This window comes from Hyaena hyaena, unplaced genomic scaffold (genome assembly GCF_003009895.1).
Source record: "Hyaena hyaena isolate Hyena2069 unplaced genomic scaffold, ASM300989v1 scaffold_13, whole genome shotgun sequence".
Taxonomy (NCBI): Eukaryota; Metazoa; Chordata; class Mammalia; order Carnivora; family Hyaenidae; genus Hyaena; species Hyaena hyaena.
The window spans coordinates 6,645,818-6,655,477 of NW_024080645.1; positions in this window are offsets into that span (position 1 = coordinate 6,645,818).

Sequence of the window (9,660 nt, forward strand, 5' to 3'; positions counted from 1 at the left end):
GGAGGCTTAAGGGAATCTTATGTGAGAGGGAAAATATTTCGGCAGCCAAGACCTGGACACAAATACGTTGACTTTTATTAATTTCCAGAAGTGCTGGCTCTGACCCGCCAGCCCTCCCTCCTGGCCGGTGTCCTAACCTGCTCCGAACACGCAGCCCGTCCTGTGGCCGCCGGTCAGTCCGGGTTGGCTAAGCGAGTCAGAGCCTGGTTCGTGGTTCCAGCTGGGCTCCCCCGCTTCCTCCGTGGACCCCTCCGCCCACGTGCTCGGTCAGGCCGCCCGGCACCAGGACATCGGCTGCTGGCCTTGGCGTGTGTGGCTTCCAGCCCGGCGCCCGGTCAGGCGGACCCTCCCTCAGCCCGGCCAGCTGTGTGCACCTGCTCCAAAGCCCCCCACATTCAGAGAAGGCACGCCGTTCGGGGAGACTTTCTCTTGACTTTTCCGCTCCCAAGGTAGGAAAATTTTAAGACACCAAAGACAGAGAGTTTCCAATGTTTTCCCTGTCCCTTAATGTCCCACTCAAGCCCGTGGCAAAGTGGCGTCCAGCGGTCGCCTGCCTCGTCTCCAGCCCTTTGAGAGAGCTGGGACCATTCCAGACACTCAGTGGTCCTGGACCCTGGGCTTTGAGTCTCCGGGACGGACGGACAGAGCAGCTGACAGACCCACAGCCCAAATCCCAACTCGGCCTTGATGCCCCTGTGACTGCTTCCCTCTGACACGGCTGCCCTGTGGCAGAAATGACGGATCCCTGCGGGCACGTCACACCCACTCGTACGTCACCAGGGGCAGTTTTAAGGCTCGGGGACAAAACCGACTTTATTTTTTAGAAGTCCCTCAAAGCATGAAGGGCGGTTACTCGGTCGTGAGGGGAAACACTGCAGTAAGTAGCTTACTGTGGGGACGGAGCGCGCCTTTCAGAGGCAAGACTTCAAATACTGTCCCTTCTTGCAGGGAGTGTACTTTACGTTCCGGGGAGGCGGGCAGAGCCCCTGGCGGCGTGTCTGCCGTCGATCCTCAGTCCATATGTCCCGTCTGTTTCCCTGCAGAGAAAGCAAACGCGTCCAGCATACTTAGGGCCTCTTCGGTCTCAGCAAGTTCTAAAGCAGGTGTGAGCTGGGGGGTCCCAGGTGCCCCTACGAGTGCCGCTGGGCCTTTGGCCCTCACGGGACATGGTGACCAAGGGCCCCGCAAGGAGATACGGCAGCCATTTCGGGGGTCCCCGCCCTCAGCCACAGACTCCAAGGCAGAAAAGTCACGTGCTCCCCCTGCTAACCCCGGCCCGCCACTCGGGGCCCGGGGAGCCTCTGGCCGGGTTTCCGCGCCTTCGAGGTCACACACAATACGTGTGCGGGCGCGGGGCCCTCCGTTCTCACTCCCGCGCCATGTGGGACTCCCCGAAATGCTTTCAGTTCCCGAAATAAAGGGAGAAGGGGTCAAGTCTGCTGCTGTCGTGCTGACGCACGACCTTCAGGGAAATTCTCCGAGAGCCCCCACCCTTCCTCGGGGGTCCCCTGACAGGGTGGAGTGCTGGCCCAGGTCCTCCCTGTGACCATCAGAGCCTCCGCCCCAGACGGGTTTCCGTCTCGTGTGAGAGGGTGCACGGCTGGGCGCCCTTAGTTGTCTGCGTGACTTCGGTGACCCCAAACCCTTTGGAGCTACAGTTGTCAGGGGGGGCGTCCATGCACAGAGGGTGACCTCAGGCTGCCTCCCCGCCCCTGCCCCAGAGCGACCCCAGCCCAGGGACCTTAGCGGACATCCGGAGGCGCAGGGGGTCAGGGCTCTCCCCCTCCTTCACGTGGGATGGACAGAGGCCTGATGCTCCGTCCACGTCCCCGGGGGATCAGGATGTCATTTCTCCTGCAGACGGGCTGACGGACGGACGCGTCCCAGTTTGCACACCTGCCCCCTCTGTCAGTTCTGCGTGCCCACAGCTCGCCGCCTGCCTGGGCCCTCGGCGGGCTCGGCGCTCGAGCAAAACACTTGCGCCGGATCCTCGTCCCGGCCCTGGGCCGTCCTCCGGGCCTTCGTCCCCGTGGTAGGTGGTCGGCACCAGTCCAGACGCCTCCGGCGCCGCCTTCACATGCAGAAGAGGCAACGGGGGGCTGGCGAGGGACGGCGCATCGGCTGCGGGTCACCGTGTGAAGAGGGGACGCGTGGGCGTCTGAGAGGCAGGCAGGGTCTGGGCCCGGGCGGCCCGGAGGGGAAAGCCCCCGGAGCCGGCGTCGGGCAGGACTAGGGCGCACTGAGACCGGGGGCTCTTCTCTCGCGGAGCCCTGGTGGGACGAGCCCTCTGGAAAGGGATCGTCTGCCCCTCGGGCGAGTCCACCTGTGTCCTGAGGATCGGTCTCGTCGAGGAGAGATCCATGCAGCTCCGGAGGGACGCAGCGAAGGCTTTGGTACCGTTCTCTTCTCGGTAAAATGGTTTCTGAAGTCACAAAACCGTGCTGACGTCACTGTTTCTGATCCCACCCAGCTGGTGGTGGCGGGCCGTTCTCGGGACTCGCTCCCCCCGCCCCCACCAGAGAGTGGGGTCCCTGGGTCTGGTCACCGCGCAGCCTTGTGGCACGGACGGCCTCTACGATCGTCCTGAGCCGGGCACTTCTGTCACGCGAACTCGGCCCGAGACAGCGAGCGGGGAAAGAAAGTGGGGACCATACGTGCTCATCTGAAAAGAAACTTGGGGAGGTGAAGGCTTAACCAGGGAGCCGAATCATTTGCACAGGCCAAGGGCTCCCCTCTTTATAGGTGAGTCTTGGTCATAAAATGCCGCCAACAGTTGAGCGGGGACACGGGATCCACGGGACCCAGTTTGCTGGTCCTTGTCCCTGCAGGGGTGGGGATGGCCATCAAGCAGCCGGAGGAAGGAGTGGAACGGAGGAGACGGGCTTGGGGGCCACCACTCCCGGGGCCTGGGGGGAGCCATCTGGTCAAATGCTGGGGGTCCCTCTCCCTGGTCACCCTCCCCGGGCCCCCCGAGTGTTAGCATGGGGAGGAGGGGTCTGGCTAGCACAGCCTGGCCTCCCTTCCTGGACGTGGACATAGGCAGGGGTGAGGGGATGGAAGACAGCTGAGCGGGTCCTGGGGAGTCCAGCTTCTGAGACAGGCGCACACGCACCCTCATGGGCCACAGAGGGCACAGTCCCAAAGGGTGCAAGGAAAGCAGTGGGGCCTGGATCAGGGAGAGACAGCTGGGCGCACGGGGGTCCGGCTTGGGGCGGGCAGGGGAGGGTGAGGCGGGGGACGGGCAGGGGAGGGTGAGGCGGGGGGGCGGGCAGGGGAGGGTGAGGCGGGGGGGCGGGCAGGGGAGGGTGAGGCTGGGGGGGCAGGCGAGCAGCTCAGGGACTGGACGGTGACCAAGGAGGAGAGGTGTGCGGCTACAGGGGAGGCTGAGGGCGGGCAGGGCCTCCCAGTCTCCCCAGGGCTGGTGCGAGGGGCAGGGGCCGGGCAGCAGGCGGCCCGCAGAAGCCTGTCACCGAGGGCTGCAGCCCAAGACGCGGCCACCCCAGCGGGACGCGGAGCGCCCGGCGCGGTTCGGGCGTCGGCTGCGGCTGAGGCTGCTCTTTGAGCCGCAAGCCCGCGGACGCTGGGCCGCCGTCGCTCCGGGTTCTGGCGTGTGGCTGCTGATCACCCACAATGTCCCCACTGCTGTGAATTCTCTCCTTTCCATCTTTTTTATGAGCATTGTAATGGGAAGGCGGGGGAGGGTGATCAGGCTGAATCTGCAGACGGTAATTTGGAGGCGAGCTCCCGGCGGTGGCGGCTGTGGAAGCAGCCGCGGGGGCCCGAGGCGCTGCTCCCGGCGTGTGGCGCTGGACCCAGGCGGGGGGAGGGGCAGGGGCTGCCAGGGAGGCCCGAGTGCCACCGGCCAGGCCACAGAGCGGGAGGGGCTGGACACCAGATCCCCACATGCACGGAACCGCTCCCCTCCCGTGGGCCCAGCCAGGGTGGCTGAGGGGCGCTGGCCTGCACAGTGTCAGAGTCACAGAGTCACACTCAGAAGGTCAAAAGAACCCACATAATGCTCTGCTACGGCCATCTTGAAATTCACAGTAATTTTTTTTAACAAGAGGCCCCAAGTTCTGCTTTTCTACCTGGCCTTGCTGCTCACATAGCCACTCTCGTACAAGGACACATGTGCTGGACACCCCCCCCCCATCCTCCTGCGCGACCCACACAGAGCACGGCACTGCAGACGTGCCCAAGTGTGTGGGGCTTTCCCCACACCGACAAATTCTGCGGCACCAGTCGGGCGTCCTGCAGCGCAAGTCACTTCTGACGCCACCTACCCAGAGACTGTCCCCGCCTCAGACGCCAGTCACAAGGCCAGGCTGTCACCTGCGCTTCTGACGCACCTGCTCTGGACGGGAGGTTCCCACGACCCCGTGGCGGGGCTCACGGAGCTCAGAGCAGTCGCTGCTCACCCGTTTATTATACAAGGACGTGATAGAGGCGGCGGTGGACTCAGACGGGAGGGGCGGGGGCCGAGCTCCCCTCCCCAGGGGCCCCTCTGCCGGCACCCACCCCCCGTGTTCACCAGCCCTCTGCTATCGGGACCTTTGTGGAGGCTTCGCCACGTGGACGTGATCCGTCCTTTGAGGGACCCTCTTCCGGCCCCTCCCTCCGGAGAACTGAATGTTCCGGGCTTCTGACCTCGGCTGGGTCTCTCCCGTGTCCAGCCCCCACCCGGGAGCCACCCAGCGTCACCTCGTTAGAACAAAGACCCGGGAGCGCTGTGTCGGGAACCAAGGTCAAGACCAAGTACAGAACAAGAGATTCCGGGGCTCTGATCACTTGGGAAATGACACGGATTTAAGACCGTGTGCTGGGAACAGGGACAAAGGCCAGATACAGATTTCTTAGTATAAATCACAATATCCTAACATGAAAATGTTTGTCTCTGTTCATGTTGTGTTGGACACGCCCACATGCCCGTCGGCCACGCATCGTGTTCACCCGTTTGGTCCCATTGGCCATCCTGCCATGAAACGACATTTCGTAAATGTACTGATTGTTTTAAAACATGTTAGTGCGTACATATTAAGGGCCTGTCCAATAGGGAACTCAGTCCCTAGAAAGCAACCAATAATTGCTTGTTTTCTTGTTGGCTTTCCACTCCACGTCCGGAAACATAAATAAAATTTGCGTACTTGTCACCGGAGCACGGAACAATGTTTGTACCTTCTGTTTCCTTTCTCTCCCCAGACCCGTTGGGGGAGCCAGTTCCCACACTCTCGTGTTTTCATAGTTCTCATCCGGAGGACGATCTCCTCTCACACTGAAATGATCTTGCGTGATTCACATAGAAACGAACCTTTTGCGGGCATTTTCATACAGTATTTTAGCAGACTGCGGCATGCCCACTCTGTGTCGGGCCTGATAGAGATGGTGTTGGAGACGTGGTGATAAATAAGACGTGACCCGGGCCCTGGGAATTCTCTGGTAGAAATTAGAGCTTGGTGACTATCTTCATTTTGCCTTATGTTAGTTTTGGTTCCTAAGGAGAAATTCCATGAAGAGAGATCAAAGGGTCAGAAAAGCCCAGGGCTTTAGTGGCTGCAAGTGCGTGTGGTCAGGCCGCTCTCCGATCCAGGTCCCTGGGCCCCCGCAAGTGTCCCTGCTTCCCTGGAACCCCGCCAAGGTCTAGTACTATCGCAAAAAAGCGTCCCCCAACCGCAAGGGTGTAAAATGAGAGAACTGCCTCTGCTTGCAGGTGGTTCTTCTAAAGCCCACCCTTCCCAAATATCCCAAGGCTGCATATTTATTTCAGCCTTGACTCTTCACTCCAGAAAATACTGTGCAACCTAGTGAAATTTTTGCATCCTATAAAACCATTTCCCTAAAGAGGAATCTTGCTTGCCTAAAAGTGCATCTCCCCAGAAAAACAGCTCCTTCTTCTCCATGCCAGGAAGTGGGCGGGGCCGTTCCTAATGGAAGCTGCTTTTATAAACACCTTCAAGCTTGGCCCGCCTCTGAGCAGCCTCTCCTGCACACCTAGGTGGAGGCCACGGGGGGCCAACGTGGGCTTCAGCCTTCGTTGACTCGCAAGTCCCCCAGAGGCCATGAGGGGTACTGCACCTCCTGCATTCGCAGGGCCGCGCCCACCCCGCCAAGCGGAGCTGATCGCATCCCCTGCTCCTTGAAGTTGGTCCAATGGGTGGGCAAGCGGTTCAAGGCGGGCCAGTCGCGGTCCTGCCCTGAGATTTTTCCAGTCTGAGCTGGAGAAGAGCAGCTGTGTCTATGGACTTCCATAGACACTTCCAGCAGCCAGCTTCCCGCTTTCCCATCCCCGCCCACCAGCCTGCGGGAGAGAGAGGCGGGCTGGCGGGCGGGGAGGGTGAGGAGGGCGCTCCAGGCCTGGCGGCCCTGGTCGTCAATTCCCGTCTTCCCCAAGGGCAGCTCCCAGCCACCCTTTTCCACGTCCTTCCTACACCTTCACCACATGATTTTGAGAAAACAACTCACGTTTTGTCTTCTTTACTCACTGATGCTGGTTAATGTGTGTTTCACATGCAGGTAGGAGCTGATATATATTCAAAGTCATGTGGAGTTTCCCCCTCATCTTGTAGAGTTGGTACCATAATTATAAAAACTCAAGTGGGATGGTTTGGCGCAGAAAGTCCGTCATCCCACATGCGAGGCGTGCCTTTCTCTGAGCAGGACAAATTCCAAATCCAGCTCCTCGAAATGGAAACTCCACATTCCCATCCGAGCCGTCAACCGCCCGAGCGGTCTCTTGGGTTCAGAAAGCGTGGGACTGGAAGTGAGCCTTCAAGTCCGTCTTACCCCGCCGCCCTTAGACGCCAGCGGTAAGATGAAAGGCAGCGCCCGTGGGTGGGGGCGGGGCTGGAGCAGCACGCAGCTTCTGTAATGTTTGGCTGAAACCAGCCTGGAAAACTGAGATGCTAACGGAGGTGGCAGACAGGTGGGCCGGCAGCCTGGGAGAAAGACAGACGTGAGATGACTTTATTATCTGCGTGGTCCTCCCAGCGGGACGAGCATTGGGTGCTGGGGGCTATTTTTAGCAGAGGCATCGGGGTTTACAAAGATAGCACACGACTCTGTCGAGGCCTCATTTCTTTCTTCTCCTGAGTCGTCTGGACGGTTTCACGGCCCCGCCCTCGCTCGTCGCCCGGGAGTGTAAATAACAGCTGGCGGCTGGGAACGGCTCTGTCAGCCTCGGCGGCGGGCGGGGAGGGATAGCTGTGCCACCCCAGGGCCCTTCACGGTTGCCCGCCGAGCACCCGCCAGCCTGCAGGCGCCCTTCACCTGCTCCTGGCCTGGTCACCCGGGGGCGAGGCGCCCAGGGAGGACGAGACAGTGGAAGCCGTGTGCCTTCTCCGTGGCTGGGCCTCCTCACCCTGTGCCCGGTCAGCCTCCACCCCGGGGCCTGGCGCCCGTGGCGACGGTGGCGGAGGCCGGCCAGGAGACCCTCGGACGGCAGGCAGCTTGGGCCACTTGTCGCTGCGCTGGCTTTACGCGCATGCAGGCGGACCGGCCGCAGGAAGGGGCAGCATGGGAACAAGAGTCTGTGAGCCCCGCCCGGGACCCAGAGAGCCCAGGCGAGGACCCTGGGGACTTGGCGCAAAGCCAGGACCTCTGTTCTCACAAGACACTCCTTGGCCCCCCCTCATTGCTCCTCAATGAGACGTTTGAGGTGGGGCGTCCGGCCACTGTTTGGGAGGATGGCAGGCAAGGAGGGCATGGGGACACTGCACCCCGTCGCTCAGGGGGGTCCCGGGCGGGGATGGTTGAGTGAAAGATGGCATCTCGCGGGCCCACCTGGGCAGGGCCACCCGGCGCTAAGCAAAGTGAAGCCACAATGCGATTGGAACCATGTAGAAAGGAAAGGTATTGAATGGTTGTATTTGAGGAGGAACGTAAGTGTTTATTCATCTCTGTTTGTTTTAATGCCCCTCTCCCACTCATGCTCTCTCCGTCTCTTCTCTCTCTTTCTCTCCCTCTCAAAAAAAAGAAACTCAAAGATTAAGAACAGAAATGTCAGAGAAGGGAAGAGACAGAAGCAATGTGAATGCAGGAAAGAAATGGTGTAAAAAAGACAAGACCATCTCAAAATACAAGATAAATAAATCATCAGATGCCTAAGGGAAAAAGAGTCAAATTAAATTTTAATAAGGGGCATTGAAGACAAGGCAGAAAAATAGCCAAGAAAATGAAATTGAGTTAAAGAAGGAAGCAAAAATGGAGCAGAGAGCAGGTTATCAAAACAGAAGTCAGTACGACTCCCAGAAGAAGAAAAACAAGAGAACAGCATTAATATTCCAAACTGTCATCCAAGAAAACTTTGTGGATATGAGAAAACTCACTGAATGCATGCCCTAGAAAGTTTACCTGGAATGATCGAGGCCAAGACCTGTATTATTAAAACCACTGGGCTTTAAAGACCAAGAAAAATCTCCTCAAGTCTCCAATCAGCAAGATCAGATTATTCACAAAATCAGGCGGCGAGACTCTTCTCGGGGGGAACGTACAAGGGAAGCCAAGGGTGAAGCCATATTTGCAAGAAACTCAAGGAAAGGTGGGGGAGCCACAGGTTTAGCCCCGGCTCCACTGTCAAGGCTTGTAACAGGACAGGTTTGAATACTCAGGGGCTCAGGGGGCACCGTGCACCCACATCCTTCCTGAGGAAGCAGCAACGGATGGAAAGCCAGCCTGGAAAATTTCATCCGAAGAATCAATGAGCAGGGAAGAAAAGGCAACCTAAATCCAAATGGGAAAATGAAAAAAAATGAATCTATTTCAAATGAAGAAACACACTGAAGGGGGGAGAAGGACTCAATGCAAGTCAACGTTTGAAGTCAATGCCGTGGCTGTGGCCGTGGCCGTGGCTGTGGCTGTGCGCCCTCAGTCCAGACGAACAAAGGACAGTAAGCCTGGACTCCGCCAGGATTGTCTCCCTCAACACCCTGGCCGTGGGGGGTCTGAAACCACATGACGTCTGTAGCCACACAGAGCGAGTGGATGTGTGGATTTTGTGGGACCAGTTCCCGCCGTGGAAGAAGGGAGATGCAGAACGGGGAAAGAAAGAGATTACGACTCCGTGTAGGTAGGTCCGTACGTCCCAGCTCTGCCCGCAGACCGGACCCGGGGATAAGGACCACCTGCAGCAGCGAGGACTCTGCAGCCTGTGTCTCGTTCCCAAACGTCCCTCCCACCAGATGGAAGCTAGTCTCTGGGAGGGTGCCGGGTTCAAGGGCAGGAAGAGAGTGTGCAAGATGAACCTGAGATGCCTCGTGTCAGAAAGTAACACCGTGTTCAATGCGGAAATGAAGGAAGTGATGGCGGCTCGTCGCCAGGAGGAGGGAACAGGCGTGAAGGGGACCCCACTGGCCAAAGCTGGGACGGTGTGAGCCCCAGATTTTGAGCCCAAGAGAAGTGGGATCCACTGGCTGATGGCCTCCGAAGGTACCTGGGTGCTAAGCCCTACTGGCCGTGAACATCACTTTATGCGGCGGAAGGGACTTGGCAGATGTGATTAAAGCTGAGGATCCTGAGATGGAGAGATTCTCTGCGGTTACCCGGTGAGCCCTAAACGGAATCATGAGTGTCCTTCCCAGAGGGAGCAGCGAGATCTGACACGGAGAACCGGACGGCCTGCGGACCGAAGCCGGAGCCGCCCTGCTGACTGTGGGGGGGGGGGGGGGG